The sequence below is a fragment of the Heterodontus francisci genome, chromosome 34 (assembly GCF_036365525.1).
Source record: "Heterodontus francisci isolate sHetFra1 chromosome 34, sHetFra1.hap1, whole genome shotgun sequence".
NCBI classification, from domain to species: Eukaryota; Metazoa; Chordata; class Chondrichthyes; order Heterodontiformes; family Heterodontidae; genus Heterodontus; species Heterodontus francisci.
Genome location: NC_090404.1, coordinates 42,472,027 through 42,491,821, shown reverse-complemented (window position 1 = coordinate 42,491,821; position 19,795 = coordinate 42,472,027). Strand labels below are relative to the sequence as shown.

At 45.2% G+C, this 19,795-nt stretch overlaps 4 non-coding genes across 4 annotated transcripts; all 4 read right to left on the bottom strand.

Moving 5' to 3' along the window:
* Positions 1-4,452: 4,452 nt before the first annotated feature.
* trnai-uau (transfer RNA isoleucine (anticodon UAU)) lies at positions 4,453-4,547 on the bottom strand. The gene is made up of 2 exons: positions 4,510-4,547; positions 4,453-4,488 (listed from the first exon to the last, which is right to left on the bottom strand). It is a non-coding gene; the product is annotated as a tRNA-Ile (tRNA).
* A 4,516-nt stretch (positions 4,548-9,063) lies between these two features.
* trnai-uau (transfer RNA isoleucine (anticodon UAU)) lies at positions 9,064-9,158 on the bottom strand. Its single transcript has 2 exons — positions 9,121-9,158; positions 9,064-9,099 (listed from the first exon to the last, which is right to left on the bottom strand). It is a non-coding gene; the product is annotated as a tRNA-Ile (tRNA).
* A 4,502-nt stretch (positions 9,159-13,660) lies between these two features.
* On the bottom strand, positions 13,661-13,755 carry trnai-uau (transfer RNA isoleucine (anticodon UAU)). Its single transcript has 2 exons — positions 13,718-13,755; positions 13,661-13,696 (listed from the first exon to the last, which is right to left on the bottom strand). It is a non-coding gene; the product is annotated as a tRNA-Ile (tRNA).
* A 4,516-nt stretch (positions 13,756-18,271) lies between these two features.
* On the bottom strand, positions 18,272-18,366 carry trnai-uau (transfer RNA isoleucine (anticodon UAU)). The gene is made up of 2 exons: positions 18,329-18,366; positions 18,272-18,307 (listed from the first exon to the last, which is right to left on the bottom strand). It is a non-coding gene; the product is annotated as a tRNA-Ile (tRNA).
* Positions 18,367-19,795: the final 1,429 nt, after the last annotated feature.

Sequence of the window (19,795 nt, the reverse complement as noted above, 5' to 3'; positions counted from 1 at the left end):
AAAGTCCGAATCTGTCATGAAGGAAGTGTGAACAAGCACTTGGAAAATCATTGTCTGATCAAACAAAGTCAACATGTTTTTACCGAATGGAAATCTTGATTGACAGATTTATTCCAGAATTCTGAGGATGTAACTGAAAGGGCAGGAATGTAGTATAATTGGATTTCCAAAAGGCATTCGGTAAGATTAATACATTAGATAAAGGCTCATGGAATTGAAGTAATATATTAACATGCAAGGAGGACTTAGAGGTAAACAGACAGAAAGCAACGAGTAGGGATAAATGGAGCATTTTCAAGATATCAGACTGCACCTCGTGGAGTGCCTCAAGGATCAGTGCTGGGGCCAAAGCTTTGTCCAATACGGAGAGTGTGGTGGAAGCGGATTCGGTCCTGGGTTGAAGAGAAGATTGGTCCTTATCATCATTGATGCCAGCCTCGAGAGAATTCCATTAAATCCACGTGCTGTCAAGAGACGGGTGAAAGCACTGAATATAGAAAACACGATGGGCCCTGACACAATTCCAACTGTCATACTGAAGACCTGTGCTCTAGAACCAGCTGTGGCCTGAGAGACGCTGTTTCAGTATAATTGCAAAACGCACATCTTCCTGACAATGCGCAATTTGCCCAGCTATGTCCTGTCTACAAAAATCGGGAAAAGTCCAATCCGCCCATTAACGACCCCATCAGTCTACTCACAATCATCAGCAAAGTTGTGGAAGGTATCGTTGACAGTGCTATCAATAAACAATTACTCAGTAACACATCGTTGACCGATGCTCAGTTTGGGTTCCACCAGGGGCACGCAATTCCAGACTTCATTACAACCTTGACCAAACATGGAAAATAGAGCTGTTTTCAAGAGGTGACAGTGACTGAAATTGACATAAAAATAACATTAGACCTAGTATGGGATCAAGGAGCCCGAGCTAAACTGGAGGCAATGGGAAAGAGGGGGAAAATGCTCCACGAGATGACGTCTTACCTAACACAAAGGTATATCCCAGGGGGAGTGTTTGCTCGAGTGGTTGGGGGGGATTGAACTAAAATGGCAGGGGGGTTGGAAACTTTGCAAGGAGTCAGAGGAAGGGGGAATCAAGGACAAGAACAAAAGACATTAAGGGGAATAAGAAAAGTGATAGGCAGAGAAATCAAGGGCCTGAATCAAACAGGGCCACAGTGAAAAATAGTGGGAAGGAGACAAGCAACGTAAAAAAGACAAGCCTTAAGGCTTTGTGACTTAACGTGTGGAGTATTAACAATCTTCTTCTTTGGCCTCCTTGTCTCGGGAGACAATGGGTAAGCGCCTGGAGGTGGTCAGTGGTTTGTGGAACAGCGCCTGGAGTGGCGAAAAAGGCCAATTCGAGAGTGACAGACTCTTCCACATGTGCTGCAGATAAAATTGGTTGTCGGGGCTGTTACGCAGTTGGCTCTCCCCTTGCACTTCTGACTTTTTTCCTGCCAACTGCTACAACAGGCCATAGATAGGATCGTAGAATGGACAGAATGGTGGCAGATAGAATTTTATCCTCACAAGTGTGAAGTGATGCATTTTGACAGAAGAATTAAGAAGAGGCAATGTAGACGTCATAGCATAGTTGTAAAGAGTGTGCTGGAACAGAGTGACCTGGGAGTGCTGGTGCATAGATCTTTGAAGGTGGCAAGATATACTGAGAGAATAGTTAGTAAAGCATAAGGAATCTTAGGCTTAATAAAAAGAAGTACTCAGTACAATTATGGTGAACCTTTATAAAGCTCTGGTTAGCCACAAATCTGTCCTGTTCTTGTCACCACATTTCAGGAACAATAAAGGTAGGGGAGGTCCTTAATGAATCCTTTGCTTCAGTATTCACGAGTGAGAGGGACCTTGTCGTTTGTGAGGACAGCGTGGAACAGACTGATATGCTCGAACAGGTTGATGTTAAGCAGGAGGATGTGCTGGAAATTTTGAAAGACATGATGATAGATAAGTCCCCGGGGCCATAAGGGATATACCCAAGGTTATTCCGGGAAGCGAGGGAAGAACTTGCCGCGGCTTTTGCGATGATTCAGTTTAGTTCAGAGATACAGCACTGAAACAGGCCCTTCGGCCCATCGAGTCTGTGCCGACCATCAACCACCCATTTATAGTAATCCTACACTAATCCCATATTCCTACCACATCCCCACCTGTCCCTATATTTCCCTATCACCTACCTATACTAGGGGCAACTTATAATGGCCAATTAACCTATCAACCTGCAAGTCTTTGGCATGTGGGAGGAAACCGGAGCACCCGGAGGAAACCCACGCAGACACAGGGAGAACTTTGACGATCTTTGCGTCCTCACTGTCCACTGGAGTGGTACAAGATGATTGGAGGGTGGCAAATGTTATTCCCTTGTTCAAGAAAGGGAATAGGGATAACCCTGGGAATTACAGACCAGTCAGTCTTACGTTGGTGGTGGGCAAATTATTGGAGAGGATTCTGAGAGACAGGATTTATGATTATTTGTAAAAGCATAGTTTGATTAGAGATAATAAGCATGACTTTGTGAGGGGCAGGTCATGCCTCACAAGCCTTATTGAATTCTTTGAGGATGTGACAAAACACATTGATGAAGGAAGAGCAGTGGATGTGGTGTATATAGATTTTAGCACGGCGTTTGATAAGGTTCCCCATGGTAGGCTCATTCAGAAAGTAAGGAGGCATGGGATACAGGGAAATTTGGCTGTCTGGATACAGAATTGGCTGGCCCATAGAAGACGGAGTGTGGTAGTAGGTGGAAAGTATTCAGCCTGGAGCTCGGTGACCAGTGGTGTTCCGCAGGGATCTGTTCTGAGACTTCTGCTCTTTGTGATTTTTATAAATGACTTGGATGAGGAAGTGGAAGGTTGGGTTAGTAATTTTGCCGATGACACAAAGGTTGCTGGAGTTGTGGATAGTGTGGAGGGCTGTTGTAGGTTGCAACGGGACATTGACAGGATGCAGAGCTGGGCTGAGAAGTGGCAGATGGAGTTCAACCTGGAAAAGTGTGAAGTGATTCATTTTGGAAGGTCGAATTTGAATGCAGAATACAGGCTTAAAGACAGGATTCTTGGCAGTGTGGAGGAACAGAGGGATCTTGGGGTCCATGTCCATAGATCCCTCAAAGGTGCCACCCAAGTTGATAGGTTTGTTAAGAAGGCATATGGTGTGTTGGCTTTCATTAACAGGGGGATTGAGTTTAAGAGCAGCGATGTTATGCTGCAACTCTATAAAGCCCTGGTTAGACCACGCTTGGAATATTGTGTTCAGTTCTGGTCGCCTCATTATAAGAAGGATGTGGAAGCTTTAGAGAGTTTGCAGAGGAGATTTACCAGGATGCTGCCTGGACTAGAGGGCATGTCTTATGCAGAAAGGTTGAGGGAGCTGGGGCTTTTCTCATTGGAGCGAAGAAGGATGAGAGGTGACTTGATAGAGGTGTATAAGATGATGAGAGGCATAGATAGAGTGGATAGCCAGAGACTTTTTCCCAGGGCAGAAAGGGCTATCACCAGGGGGCATAATTTTAAGGTGACAGGAGGAAGGTTTAGAGGAGATGTCAGAGGTAGGTTCTTTACACGGAGAGTGGTGGGTGCGTGGAATGCACTGCCAGCGGTGGTAGTAGAAGCAGATACATTAGGGACATTTAAGCAACTCTTGGATAGGTACATGGATGATGGTAGAATGAAGGGTTTGGAGGTAGTTTGATCTTAGGGTAGGTTAAAGAGTCGGCACAACATCGTGGGCCGAAGGGCCTGTACTGTGCTGTACTGTTCTATGTTCTTTGATATGAGGGTCCTTGAGAGAGTTCAGAGGAGATTTAGCAGAAGGGTTCCAGGGATGGAGCATTTTAGTTACAAGGTTAGGTTAGCATCCGCAGTATTTTGCTTTTATTTTAGGTTGGCAGAGCTGGGGTTGTTCTCCTTAGAACAAAAGAGATTGAGGGGAGATTTAATAGCAGTGTACCAGATTATGACAGGCTTGGATAAGTTAGACAAGGAAAAATTGTTCCCATTAACAGACTGCACAAGGAGTAGTGACCACAATTTGCCAGTTCTGTGGAAAAAAAGGATGTGGGGGAGTATGAGGAAGCACTGTTTTTATATCTCAAGTGATAATGACCTGGAACTCGCTGCCCACAAGAGTGGTGGAAGCAGAAATTATCAATGCCTTCAGGAGGAATTCTGAGAAAAGCAGACTTGCAGGGCTATGGGCATCGAGCCTGACTGCGTTGCTCTGTGCAGAGATGGCATGGACCGAGTTGTCTCCTTCTCTGCTGGAAATAACTATGAAGTTTTGCAGTGTTCTCACCACACGTGGCTCCTGTTCCTTTGATGTCACATCACAGTTCCATTGTTCCCCTTCTTCTGGCCAGTTCAGACTAATGAATGACTGCTCTCTGCACTGGACAGCTGTTTCTCATTGCACCGCGTTTCTAAAAGTCTATGCTCCAGGTGAGGCTCGAACTCACAACCTCGGCATAGCTCATTAATTGTACTGCTGTATAAGTACCACGCGCTTACCGATTGCGCCACTGGAGCCACATTGCTCCTCTTATAGTATGGCGAATTGTAGGCAAGTTAGCTGAACATCAGTCATCTGGAAAATGTCCGAATCTGTCATGAAGGAAGTGTGAACAAGCACTTGGAAAATCATTGTCTGATCAAACAAAGTCAACATGTTTTTACCGAATGGAAATCTTGATTGACAGATTTATTCCAGAATTCTGAGGATGTAACTGAAAGGGCAGGAATGTAGTATAATTGGATTTCCAAAAGGCATTCGGTAAGATTAATACATTAGATAAAGGCTCATGGAATTGAAGTAATATATTAACATGCAAGGAGGACTTAGAGGTAAACAGACAGAAAGCAACGAGGAGGGATAAATGGAGCATTTTCAAGATATCAGACTGCACCTCGTGGAGTGCCTCAAGGATCAGTGCTGGGGCCAAAGCTTTGTCCAATACGGAGAGTGTGGTGGAAGCGGATTCGGTCCTGGGTTGAAGAGAAGATTGGTCCTTATCATCATTGATGCCAGCCTCGAGAGAATTCCATTAAATCCACGTGCTGTCAAGAGACGGGTGAAAGCACTGAATATAGAAAACACGATGGGCCCTGACACAATTCCAACTGTCATACTGAAGACCTGTGCTCTAGAACCAGCTGTGGCCTGAGAGACGCTGTTTCAGTATAATTGCAAAACGCACATCTTCCTGACAATGCGCAATTTGCCCAGCTATGTCCTGTCTACAAAAATCGGGAAAAGTCCAATCCGCCCATTAACGACCCCATCAGTCTACTCACAATCATCAGCAAAGTTGTGGAAGGTATCGTTGACAGTGCTATCAATAAACAATTACTCAGTAACACATCGTTGACCGATGCTCAGTTTGGGTTCCACCAGGGGCACGCAATTCCAGACTTCATTACAACCTTGACCAAACATGGAAAATAGAGCTGTTTTCAAGAGGTGACAGTGACTGAAATTGACATAAAAATAACATTAGACCTAGTATGGGATCAAGGAGCCCGAGCTAAACTGGAGGCAATGGGAAAGAGGGGGAAAATGCTCCACGAGATGACGTCTTACCTAACACAAAGGTATATCCCAGGGGGAGTGTTTGCTCGAGTGGTTGGGGGGGATTGAACTAAAATGGCAGGGGGGTTGGAAACTTTGCAAGGAGTCAGAGGAAGGGGGAATCAAGGACAAGAACAAAAGACATTAAGGGGAATAAGAAAAGTGATAGGCAGAGAAATCAAGGGCCTGAATCAAACAGGGCCACAGTGAAAAATAGTGGGAAGGAGACAAGCAACGTAAAAAAGACAAGCCTTAAGGCTTTGTGACTTAACGTGTGGAGTATTAACAATCTTCTTCTTTGGCCTCCTTGTCTCGGGTGACAATGGGTAAGCGCCTGGAGGTGGTCAGTGGTTTGTGGAACAGCGCCTGGAGTGGCGAAAAAGGCCAATTCGAGAGTGACAGACTCTTCCACATGTGCTGCAGATAAAATTGGTTGTCGGGGCTGTTACGCAGTTGGCTCTCCCCTTGCACTTCTGACTTTTTTCCTGCCAACTGCTACAACAGGCCATAGATAGGATCGTAGAATGGACAGAATGGTGGCAGATAGAATTTTATCCTCACAAGTGTGAAGTGATGCATTTTGACAGAAGAATTAAGAAGAGGCAATGTAGACGTCATAGCATAGTTGTAAAGAGTGTGCTGGAACAGAGTGACCTGGGAGTGCTGGTGCATAGATCTTTGAAGGTGGCAAGATATACTGAGAGAATAGTTAGTAAAGCATAAGGAATCTTAGGCTTAATAAAAAGAAGTACTCAGTACAATTATGGTGAACCTTTATAAAGCTCTGGTTAGCCACAAATCTGTCCTGTTCTTGTCACCACATTTCAGGAACAATAAAGGTAGGGGAGGTCCTTAATGAATCCTTTGCTTCAGTATTCACGAGTGAGAGGGACCTTGTCGTTTGTGAGGACAGCGTGGAACAGGCTGATATGCTCGAACAGGTTGATGTTAAGCAGGAGGATGTGCTGGAAATTTTGAAAGACATGATGATAGATAAGTCCCCGGGGCCATAAGGGATATACCCAAGGTTATTCCGGGAAGCGAGGGAAGAACTTGCCGCGGCTTTTGCGATGATTCAGTTTAGTTCAGAGATACAGCACTGAAACAGGCCCTTCGGCCCATCGAGTCTGTGCCGACCATCAACCACCCATTTATAGTAATCCTACACTAATCCCATATTCCTACCACATCCCCACCTGTCCCTATATTTCCCTATCACCTACCTATACTAGGGGCAACTTATAATGGCCAATTAACCTATCAACCTGCAAGTCTTTGGCATGTGGGAGGAAACCGGAGCACCCGGAGGAAACCCACGCAGACACAGGGAGAACTTTGACGATCTTTGCGTCCTCACTGTCCACTGGAGTGGTACAAGATGATTGGAGGGTGGCAAATGTTATTCCCTTGTTCAAGAAAGGGAATAGGGATAACCCTGGGAATTACAGACCAGTCAGTCTTACGTTGGTGGTGGGCAAATTATTGGAGAGGATTCTGAGAGACAGGATTTATGATTATTTGTAAAAGCATAGTTTGATTAGAGATAATAAGCATGACTTTGTGAGGGGCAGGTCATGCCTCACAAGCCTTATTGAATTCTTTGAGGATGTGACAAAACACATTGATGAAGGAAGAGCAGTGGATGTGGTGTATATAGATTTTAGCACGGCGTTTGATAAGGTTCCCCATGGTAGGCTCATTCAGAAAGTAAGGAGGCATGGGATACAGGGAAATTTGGCTGTCTGGATACAGAATTGGCTGGCCCATAGAAGACGGAGTGTGGTAGTAGGTGGAAAGTATTCAGCCTGGAGCTCGGTGACCAGTGGTGTTCCGCAGGGATCTGTTCTGAGACTTCTGCTCTTTGTGATTTTTATAAATGACTTGGATGAGGAAGTGGAAGGTTGGGTTAGTAATTTTGCCGATGACACAAAGGTTGCTGGAGTTGTGGATAGTGTGGAGGGCTGTTGTAGGTTGCAACGGGACATTGACAGGATGCAGAGCTGGGCTGAGAAGTGGCAGATGGAGTTCAACCTGGAAAAGTGTGAAGTGATTCATTTTGGAAGGTCGAATTTGAATGCAGAATACAGGCTTAAAGACAGGATTCTTGGCAGTGTGGAGGAACAGAGGGATCGTGGGGTCCATGTCCATAGATCCCTCAAAGGTGCCACCCAAGTTGATAGGTTTGTTAAGAAGGCATATGGTGTGTTGGCTTTCATTAACAGGGGGATTGAGTTTAAGAGCAGCGATGTTATGCTGCAACTCTATAAAGCCCTGGTTAGACCACGCTTGGAATATTGTGTTCAGTTCTGGTCGCCTCATTATAAGAAGGATGTGGAAGCTTTAGAGAGTTTGCAGAGGAGATTTACCAGGATGCTGCCTGGACTAGAGGGCATGTCTTATGCAGAAAGGTTGAGGGAGCTGGGGCTTTTCTCATTGGAGCGAAGAAGGATGAGAGGTGACTTGATAGAGGTGTATAAGATGATGAGAGGCATAGATAGAGTGGATAGCCAGAGACTTTTTCCCAGGGCAGAAAGGGCTATCACCAGGGGGCATAATTTTAAGGTGACAGGAGGAAGGTTTAGAGGAGATGTCAGAGGTAGGTTCTTTACACGGAGAGTGGTGGGTGCGTGGAATGCACTGCCAGCGGTGGTAGTAGAAGCAGATACATTAGGGACATTTAAGCAACTCTTGGATAGGTACATGGATGATGGTAGAATGAAGGGTTTGGAGGTAGTTTGATCTTAGGGTAGGTTAAAGAGTCGGCACAACATCGTGGGCCGAAGGGCCTGTACTGTGCTGTACTGTTCTATGTTCTTTGATATGAGGGTCCTTGAGAGAGTTCAGAGGAGATTTAGCAGAAGGGTTCCAGGGATGGAGCATTTTAGTTACAAGGTTAGGTTAGCATCCGCAGTATTTTGCTTTTATTTTAGGTTGGCAGAGCTGGGGTTGTTCTCCTTAGAACAAAAGAGATTGAGGGGAGATTTAATAGCAGTGTACCAGATTATGACAGGCTTGGATAAGTTAGACAAGGAAAAATTGTTCCCATTAACAGACTGCACAAGGAGTAGTGACCACAATTTGCCAGTTCTGTGGAAAAAAAGGATGTGGGGGAGTATGAGGAAGCACTGTTTTTATATCTCAAGTGATAATGACCTGGAACTCGCTGCCCACAAGAGTGGTGGAAGCAGAAATTATCAATGCCTTCAGGAGGAATTCTGAGAAAAGCAGACTTGCAGGGCTATGGGCATCGAGCCTGACTGCGTTGCTCTGTGCAGAGATGGCATGGACCGAGTTGTCTCCTTCTCTGCTGGAAATAACTATGAAGTTTTGCAGTGTTCTCACCACACGTGGCTCCTGTTCCTTTGATGTCACATCACAGTTCCATTGTTCCCCTTCTTCTGGCCAGTTCAGACCAATGAATGACTGCTCTCTGCACTGGACAGCTGTTTCTCATTGCACCCCGTTTCTAAAAGTCTATGCTCCAGGTGAGGCTCGAACTCACAACCTCGGCATAGCTCATTAATTGTACTGCTGTATAAGTACCACGCGCTTACCGATTGCGCCACTGGAGCCACATTACTCCCCTTATAGTATGGCGAATTGTAGGCAAGTTAGCTGAACATCAGTCGTCTGGAAAATGTCCGAATCTGTCATGAAGGAAGTGTGAACAAGCACTTGGAAAATCATTGTCTGATCAAACAAAGTCAACATGTTTTTACCGAATGGAAATCTTGATTGACAGATTTATTCCAGAATTCTGAGGATGTAACTGAAAGGGCAGGAATGTAGTATAATTGGATTTCCAAAAGGCATTCGGTAAGATTAATACATTAGATAAAGGCTCATGGAATTGAAGTAATATATTAACATGCAAGGAGGACTTAGAGGTAAACAGACAGAAAGCAACGAGTAGGGATAAATGGAGCATTTTCAAGATATCAGACTGCACCTCGTGGAGTGCCTCAAGGATCAGTGCTGGGGCCAAAGCTTTGTCCAATACGGAGAGTGTGGTGGAAGCGGATTCGGTCCTGGGTTGAAGAGAAGATTGGTCCTTATCATCATTGATGCCAGCCTCGAGAGAATTCCATTAAATACACGTGCTGTCAAGAGACGGGTGAAAGCACTGAATATAGAAAACACGATGGGCCCTGACACAATTCCAACTGTCATACTGAAGACCTGTGCTCTAGAACCAGCTGTGGCCTGAGAGACGCTGTTTCAGTATAATTGCAAAACGCACATCTTCCTGACAATGCGCAATTTGCCCAGCTATGTCCTGTCTACAAAAATCGGGAAAAGTCCAATCCGCCCATTAACGACCCCATCAGTCTACTCACAATCATCAGCAAAGTTGTGGAAGGTATCGTTGACAGTGCTATCAATAAACAATTACTCAGTAACACATCGTTGACCGATGTTCAGTTTGGGTTCCACCAGGGGCACGCAATTCCAGACTTCATTACAACCTTGACCAAACATGGAAAATAGAGCTGTTTTCAAGAGGTGACAGTGACTGAAATTGACATAAAAATAACATTAGACCTAGTATGGGATCAAGGAGCCCGAGCTAAACTGGAGGCAATGGGAAAGAGGGGGAAAATGCTCCACGAGATGACGTCTTACCTAACACAAAGGTATATCCCAGGGGGAGTGTTTGCTCGAGTGGTTGGGGGGGATTGAACTAAAATGGCAGGGGGATTGGAAACTTTGCAAGGAGTCAGAGGAAGGGGGAATCAAGGACAAGAACAAAAGACATTAAGGGGAATAAGAAAAGTGATAGGCAGAGAAATCAAGGGCCTGAATCAAACAGGGCCACAGTGAAAAATAGTGGGAAGGAGACAAGCAACGTAAAAAAGACAAGCCTTAAGGCTTTGTGACTTAACGTGTGGAGTATTAACAATCTTCTTCTTTGGCCTCCTTGTCTCGGGAGACAATGGGTAAGCGCCTGGAGGTGGTCAGTGTTTTGTGGAACAGCGCCTGGAGTGGCGAAAAAGGCCAATTCGAGAGTGACAGACTCTTCCACATGTGCTGCAGATAAAATTGGTTGTCGGGGCTGTTACGCAGTTGGCTCTCCCCTTGCACTTCTGACTTTTTTCCTGCCAACTGCTACAACAGGCCATAGATAGGATCGTAGAATGGAGAGAATGGTGGCAGATAGAATTTTATCCTCACAAGTGTGAAGTGATGCATTTTGACAGAAGAATTAAGAAGAGGCAATGTAGACGTCATAGCATAGTTCTAAAGAGTGTGCTGGAACAGAGTGACCTGGGAGTGCTGGTGCATAGATCTTTGAAGGTGGCAAGATATACTGAGAGAATAGTTAGTAAAGCATAAGGAATCTTAGGCTTAATAAAAAGAAGTACTCAGTACAATTATGGTGAACCTTTATAAAGCTCTGGTTAGCCACAAATCTGTCCTGTTCTTGTCACCCCATTTCAGGAACAATAAAGGTAGGGGAGGTCCTTAATGAATCCTTTGCTTCAGTATTCACGAGTGAGGACAGCGTGGAACAGGCTGATATGCTCGAACAGGTTGATGTTAAGCAGGAGGATGTGCTGGAAATTTTGAAAGACATGATGATAGATAAGTCCCCGGGGCCATAAGGGATATACCCAAGGTTATTACGGGAAGCGAGGGAAGAATTTGCCGCGGCTTTGGCGATGATTCAGTTTAGTTCAGAGATACAGCACTGAAACAGGCCCGTCGGCCCATCGAGTCTGTGCCGACCATCAACCACCCATTTATACTAATCCTACACTAATCCCATATTCCTACCACATCCCCACCTGTCCCTATATTTCCCTATCACCTACCTATACTAGGGGCAACTTATAATGGCCAATTAACCTATCAACCTGCAAGTCTTTGGCATGTGGGAGGAAACCGGAGCACCCGGAGGAAACCCACGCAGACACAGGGAGAACTTTGACGATCTTTGCGTCCTCACTGTCCACTGGAGTGGTACAAGATGATTGGAGGGTGGCAAATGTTATTCCCTTGTTCAAGAAAGGGAATAGGGATAACCCTGGGAATTACAGACCAGTCAGTCTTACGTTGGTGGTGGGCAAATTATTGGAGAGGATTCTGAGAGACAGGATTTATGATTATTTGTAAAAGCATAGTTTGATTAGAGATAATAAGCATGACTTTGTGAGGGGCAGGTCATGCCTCACAAGCCTTATTGAATTCTTTGAGGATGTGACAAAACACATTGATGAAGGAAGAGCAGTGCATGTGGTGTATATAGATTTTAGCACGGCGTTTGATAAGGTTCCCCATGGTAGGCTCATTCAGAAAGTAAGGAGGCATGGGATACAGGGAAATAAGGCTGTCTGGATACAGAATTGGCTGGCCCATAGAAGACAGAGTGTGGTGGTAGGTGGAAAGTATTCAGCCTGGAGCTCGGTGACCAGTGGTGTTCCGCAGGGATCTGTTCTGAGACTTCTGCTCTTTGTGATTTTTATAAATGACTTGGATGAGGAAGTGGAAGGTTGGGTTAGTAATTTTGCCGATGACACAAAGGTTGCTGGAGCTGTGGATAGTGTGGAGGGCTGTTGTAGGTTGCAACGGGACATTGACAGGATGCAGAGCTGGGCTGAGAAGTGGCAGATGGAGTTCAACCTGGAAAAGTGTGAAGTGATTCATTTTGGAAGGTCGAATTTGAATGCAGAATACAGGCTTAAAGACAGGATTCTTGGCAGTGTGGAGGAACAGAGGGATCTTGGGGTCCATGTCCATAGATCCCTCAAAGGTGCCACCCAAGTTGATAGGTTTGTTAAGAAGGCATATGGTGTGTTGGCTTTCGTTAACAGGGGGATTGAGTTTAAGAGCAGCGAGGTTATGCTGCAACTCTATAAAGCCCTGGTTAGACCACACTTGGAATATTGTGTTCACTTCTGGTCGCCTCATTATAAGAAGGATGTGGAAGCTTTAGAGAGTTTGCAGAGGAGATTTACCAGGATGCTGCCTGGAATGGAGGGCATGTCTTATGCAGAAAGGTTGAGGGAGCTCGGGCTTTTCTCATTGGAGCGAAGAAGGATGAGAGGTGACTTGATAGAGGTGTATAAGATGATGAGAGGCATAGATAGAGTGGATAGCCAGAGACTTTTTCCCAGGGCAGAAAGGGCTATCACCAGGGGGCATAATTTTAAGGTGACAGGAGGAAGGTTTAGAGGAGATGTCAGAGGTAGGTTCTTTACACGGAGAGTGGTGGGTGCGTGGAATGCACTGCCAGCGGTGGTAGTAGAAGCAGATACATTAGGGACATTTAAGCAACTCTTGGATAGGTACATGGATGATGGTAGAATGAAGGGTATGGAGGTAGTTTGATCTTAGGGTAGGTTAAAGAGTCGGCACAACATCGTGGGCCGAAGGGCCTGTACTGTGCTGTACTGTTCTATGTTCTATGTTCTTTGATATGAGGGTCCTTGAGAGAGTTCAGAGGAGATTTAGCAGAAGGGTTCCAGGGATGGAGCATTTTAGTTACAAGGTTAGGTTAGCATCCGCAGTATTTTGCTTTTATTTTAGGTTGGCAGAGCTGGGGTTGTTCTCCTTAGAACAAAAGAGATTGAGGGGAGATTTAATAGCAGTGTACCAGATTATGACAGGCTTGGATAAGTTAGACAAGGAAAAATTGTTCCCATTAACAGACTGCACAAGGAGTAGTGACCACAATTTGCCAGTTCTGTGGAAAAAAAGGATGTGGGGGAGTATGAGGAAGCACTGTTTTTATATCTCAAGTGATAATGACCTGGAACTCGCTGCCCACAAGAGTGGTGGAAGCAGAAATTATCAATGCCTTCAGGAGGAATTCTGAGAAAAGCAGACTTGCAGGGCTATGGGCATCGAGCCTGACTGCGTTGCTCTGTGCAGAGATGGCATGGGCCGAGTTGTCTCCTTCTCTGCTGGAAATAACTATGAAGTTTTGCAGTGTTCTCACCACACGTGGCTCCTGTTCCTTTGATGTCACATCACAGTTCTATTGTTCCCCTTCTTCTGGCCAGTTCAGACTAATGAATGACTGCTCTCTGCACTGGACAGCTGTTTCTCATTGCACCCCGTTTCTAAAAGTCTATGCTCTAGGTGAGGCTCGAACTCACAACCTCGGCATAGCTCATTAATTGTACTGCTGTATAAGTACCACGCGCTTACCGATTGCGCCACTGGAGCCACGTTGCTCTCCTCATAGTATGGCGAATTGTAGGCAAGTTAGCTGAACATCAGTCGTCTGGAAAATGTCCGAATCTATCATGAAGGAAGTATGAACAAGCACTTGGAAAATCATTGTCTGATCAAACAAAGTCAACATGTTTTTACCGAATGGAAATCTTGATTGACAGATTTATTCCAGAATTCTGAGGATGTAACTGAAAGGGCAGGAATGTAGTATAATTGGATTTCCAAAAGGCATTCGGTAAGATTAATACATTAGATAAAGGCTCATGGAATTGAAGTAATATATTAACATGCAAGGAGGACTTAGAGGTAAACAGACAGAAAGCAACGAGTAGGGATAAATGGAGCATTTTCAAGATATCAGACTGCACCTCGTGGAGTGCCTCAAGGATCAGTGCTGGGGCCAAAGCTTTGTCCAATACGGAGAGTGTGGTGGAAGCGGATTCGGTCCTGGGTTGAAGAGAAGATTGGTCCTTATCATCATTGATGCCAGCCTCGAGAGAATTCCATTAAATCCACGTGCTATCAAGAGACGGGTGAAAGCACTGAATATAGAAAACACGATGGGCCCTGACACAATTCCAACTGTCATACTGAAGACCTGTGCTCTAGAACCAGCTGTGGCCTGAGAGACGCTGTTTCAGTATAATTGCAAAACGCACATCTTCCTGACAATGCGCAATTTGCCCAGCTATGTCCTGTCTACAAAAATCGGGAAAAGTCCAATCCGCCCATTAACGACCCCATCAGTCTACTCACAATCATCAGCAAAGTTGTGGAAGGTATCGTTGACAGTGCTATCAATAAACAATTACTCAGTAACACATCGTTGACCGATGTTCAGTTTGGGTTCCACCAGGGGCACGCAATTCCAGACTTCATTACAACCTTGACCAAACATGGAAAATAGAGCTGTTTTCAAGAGGTGACAGTGACTGAAATTGACATAAAAATAACATTAGACCTAGTATGGGATCAAGGAGCCCGAGCTAAACTGGAGGCAATGGGAAAGAGGGGGAAAATGCTCCACGAGATGACGTCTTACCTAACACAAAGGTATATCCCAGGGGGAGTGTTTGCTCGAGTGGTTGGGGGGGATTGAACTAAAATGGCAGGGGGATTGGAAACTTTGCAAGGAGTCAGAGGAAGGGGGAATCAAGGACAAGAACAAAAGACATTAAGGGGAATAAGAAAAGTGATAGGCAGAGAAATCAAGGGCCTGAATCAAACAGGGCCACAGTGAAAAATAGTGGGAAGGAGACAAGCAACGTAAAAAAGACAAGCCTTAAGGCTTTGTGACTTAACGTGTGGAGTATTAACAATCTTCATCTTTGGCCTCCTTGTCTCGGGAGACAATGGGTAAGCGCCTGGAGGTGGTCAGTGGTTTGTGGAACAGCGCCTGGAGTGGCGAAAAAGGCCAATTCGAGAGTGACAGACTCTTCCACATGTGCTGCAGATAAAATTGGTTGTCGGGGCTGTTACGCAGTTGGCTCTCCCCTTGCACTTCTGACTTTTTTCCTGCCAACTGCTACAACAGGCCATAGATAGGATCGTAGAATGGACAGAATGGTGGCAGATAGAATTTTATCCTCACAAGTGTGAAGTGATGCATTTTGACAGAAGAATTAAGAAGAGGCAATGTAGACGTCATAGCATAGTTCTAAAGAGTGTGCTGGAACAGAGTGACCTGGGAGTGCTGGTGCATAGATCTTTGAAGGTGGCAAGATATACTGAGAGAATAGTTAGTAAAGCATAAGGAATCTTAGGCTTAATAAAAAGAAGTACTCAGTACAATTATGGTGAACCTTTATAAAGCTCTGGTTAGCCACAAATCTGTCCTGTTCTTGTCACCACATTTCAGGAACAATAAAGGTAGGGGAGGTCCTTAATGAATCCTTTGCTTCAGTATTCACGAGTGAGAGGGACCTTGTCGTTTGTGAGGACAGCGTGGAACAGGCTGATATGCTCGAACAGGTTGATGTTAAGCAGGAGGATGTGCTGGAAATTTTGAAAGACATGATGATAGATAAGTCCCCGGGGCCATAAGGGATATACCCAAGGTTATTCCGGGAAGCGAGGGAAGAACTTGCCGCGGCTTTTGCGATGATTCAGTTTAGTTCAGAGATACAGCACTGAAACAGGCCCTTCGGCCCATCGAGTCTGTGCCGACCATCAACCACCCATTTATAGTAATCCTACACTAATCCCATATTCCTACCACATCCCCACCTGTCCCTATATTTCCCTATCACCTACCTATACTAGGGGCAACTTATAATGGCCAATTAACCTATCAACCTGCAAGTCTTTGGCATGTGGGAGGAAACCGGAGCACCCGGAGGAAACCCACGCAGACACAGGGAGAACTTTGACGATCTTTGCGTCCTCACTGTCCACTGGAGTGGTACAAGATGATTGGAGGGTGGCAAATGTTATTCCCTTGTTCAAGAAAGGGAATAGGGATAACCCTGGGAATTACAGACCAGTCAGTCTTACGTTGGTGGTGGGCAAATTATTGGAGAGGATTCTGAGAGACAGGATTTATGATTATTTGTAAAAGCATAGTTTGATTAGAGATAATAAGCATGACTTTGTGAGGGGCAGGTCATGCCTCACAAGCCTTATTGAATTCTTTGAGGATGTGACAAAACACATTGATGAAGGAAGAGCAGTGGATGTGGTGTATATAGATTTTAGCACGGCGTTTGATAAGGTTCCCCATGGTAGGCTCATTCAGAAAGTAAGGAGGCATGGGATACAGGGAAATTTGGCTGTCTGGATACAGAATTGGCTGGCCCATAGAAGACGGAGTGTGGTAGTAGGTGGAAAGTATTCAGCCTGGAGCTCGGTGACCAGTGGTGTTCCGCAGGGATCTGTTCTGAGACTTCTGCTCTTTGTGATTTTTATAAATGACTTGGATGAGGAAGTGGAAGGTTGGGTTAGTAATTTTGCCGATGACACAAAGGTTGCTGGAGTTGTGGATAGTGTGGAGGGCTGTTGTAGGTTGCAACGGGACATTGACAGGATGCAGAGCTGGGCTGAGAAGTGGCAGATGGAGTTCAACCTGGAAAAGTGTGAAGTGATTCATTTTGGAAGGTCGAATTTGAATGCAGAATACAGGCTTAAAGACAGGATTCTTGGCAGTGTGGAGGAACAGAGGGATCGTGGGGTCCATGTCCATAGATCCCTCAAAGGTGCCACCCAAGTTGATAGGTTTGTTAAGAAGGCATATGGTGTGTTGGCTTTCATTAACAGGGGGATTGAGTTTAAGAGCAGCGATGTTATGCTGCAACTCTATAAAGCCCTGGTTAGACCACGCTTGGAATATTGTGTTCAGTTCTGGTCGCCTCATTATAAGAAGGATGTGGAAGCTTTAGAGAGTTTGCAGAGGAGATTTACCAGGATGCTGCCTGGACTAGAGGGCATGTCTTATGCAGAAAGGTTGAGGGAGCTGGGGCTTTTCTCATTGGAGCGAAGAAGGATGAGAGGTGACTTGATAGAGGTGTATAAGATGATGAGAGGCATAGATAGAGTGGATAGCCAGAGACTTTTTCCCAGGGCAGAAAGGGCTATCACCAGGGGGCATAATTTTAAGGTGACAGGAGGAAGGTTTAGAGGAGATGTCAGAGGTAGGTTCTTTACACGGAGAGTGGTGGGTGCGTGGAATGCACTGCCAGCGGTGGTAGTAGAAGCAGATACATTAGGGACATTTAAGCAACTCTTGGATAGGTACATGGATGATGGTAGAATGAAGGGTTTGGAGGTAGTTTGATCTTAGGGTAGGTTAAAGAGTCGGCACAACATCGTGGGCCGAAGGGCCTGTACTGTGCTGTACTGTTCTATGTTCTTTGATATGAGGGTCCTTGAGAGAGTTCAGAGGAGATTTAGCAGAAGGGTTCCAGGGATGGAGCATTTTAGTTACAAGGTTAGGTTAGCATCCGCAGTATTTTGCTTTTATTTTAGGTTGGCAGAGCTGGGGTTGTTCTCCTTAGAACAAAAGAGATTGAGGGGAGATTTAATAGCAGTGTACCAGATTATGACAGGCTTGGATAAGTTAGACAAGGAAAAATTGTTCCCATTAACAGACTGCACAAGGAGTAGTGACCACAATTTGCCAGTTCTGTGGAAAAAAAGGATGTGGGGGAGTATGAGGAAGCACTGTTTTTATATCTCAAGTGATAATGACCTGGAACTCGCTGCCCACAAGAGTGGTGGAAGCAGAAATTATCAATGCCTTCAGGAGGAATTCTGAGAAAAGCAGACTTGCAGGGCTATGGGCATCGAGCCTGACTGCGTTGCTCTGTGCAGAGATGGCATGGACCGAGTTGTCTCCTTCTCTGCTGGAAATAACTATGAAGTTTTGCAGTGTTCTCACCACACGTGGCTCCTGTTCCTTTGATGTCACATCACAGTTCCATTGTTCCCCTTCTTCTGGCCAGTTCAGACGAATGAATGACTGCTCTCTGCACTGGACAGCTGTTTCTCATTGCACCCCGTTTCTAAAAGTCTATGCTCCAGGTGAGGCTCGAACTCACAACCTCGGCATAGCTCATTAATTGTACTGCTGTATAAGTACCACGCGCTTACCGATTGCGCCACTGGAGCCACATTGCTCCCCTTATAGTATGGCGAATTGTAGGCAAGTTAGCTGAACATCAGTCGTCTGGAAAATGTCCGAATCTGTCATGAAGGAAGTGTGAACAAGCACTTGGAAAATCATTGTCTGATCAAACAAAGTCAACATGTTTTTACCGAATGGAAATCTTGATTGACAGATTTATTCCAGAATTCTGAGGATGTAACTGAAAGGGCAGGAATGTAGTATAATTGGATTTCCAAAAGGCATTCGGTAAGATTAATACATTAGATAAAGGCTCATGGAATTGAAGTAATATATTAACATGCAAGGAGGACTTAGAGGTAAACAGACAGAAAGCAACGAGTAGGGATAAATGGAGCATTTTCAAGATATCAGACTGCACCTCGTGGAGTGCCTCAAGGATCAGTGCTGGGGCCAAAGCTTTGTCCAATACGGAGAGTGTGGTGGAAGCGGATTCGGTCCTGGGTTGAAGAGAAGATTGGTCCTTATCATCATTGATGCCAGCCTCGAGAGAATTCCATTAAATACACGTGCTGTCAAGAGACGGGTGAAAGCACTGAATATAGAAAACACGATGGGCCCTGACACAATTCCAACTGTCATACTGAAGACCTGTGCTCTAGAACCAGCTGTGGCCTGAGAGACGCTGTTTCAGTATAATTGCAAAACGCACATCTTCCTGACAATGCGCAATTTGCCCAGCTATGTCCTGTCTACAAAAATCGGGAAAAGTCCAATCCGCCCATTAACGACCCCATCAGTCTACTCACAATCATCAGCAAAGTTGTGGAAGGTATCGTTGACAGTGCTATCAATAAACAATTACTCAGTAACACATCGTTGACCGATGTTCAGTTTGGGTTCCACCAGGGGCACGCAATTCCAGACTTCATTACAACCTTGACCAAACATGGAAAATAGAGCTGTTTTCAAGAGGTGACAGTGACTGAAATTGACATAAAAATAACATTAGACCTAGTATGGGATCAAGGAGCCCGAGCTAAACTGGAGGCAATGGGAAAGAGGGGGAAAATGCTCCACGAGATGACGTCTTACCTAACACAAAGGTATATCCCAGGGGGAGTGTTTGCTCGAGTGGTTGGGGGGGATTGAACTAAAATGGCAGGGGGATTGGAAACTTTGCAAGGAGTCAGAGGAAGGGGGAATCAAGGACAAGAACAAAAGACATTAAGGGGAATAAGAAAAGTGATAGGCAGAGAAATCAAGGGCCTGAATCAAACAGGGCCACAGTGAAAAATAGTGGGAAGGAGACAAGCAACGTAAAAAAGACAAGCCTTAAGGCTTTGTGACTTAACGTGTGGAGTATTAACAATCTTCTTCTTTGGCCTCCTTGTCTCGGGAGACAATGGGTAAGCGCCTGGAGGTGGTCAGTGGTTTGTGGAACAGCGCCTGGAGTGGCGAAAAAGGCCAATT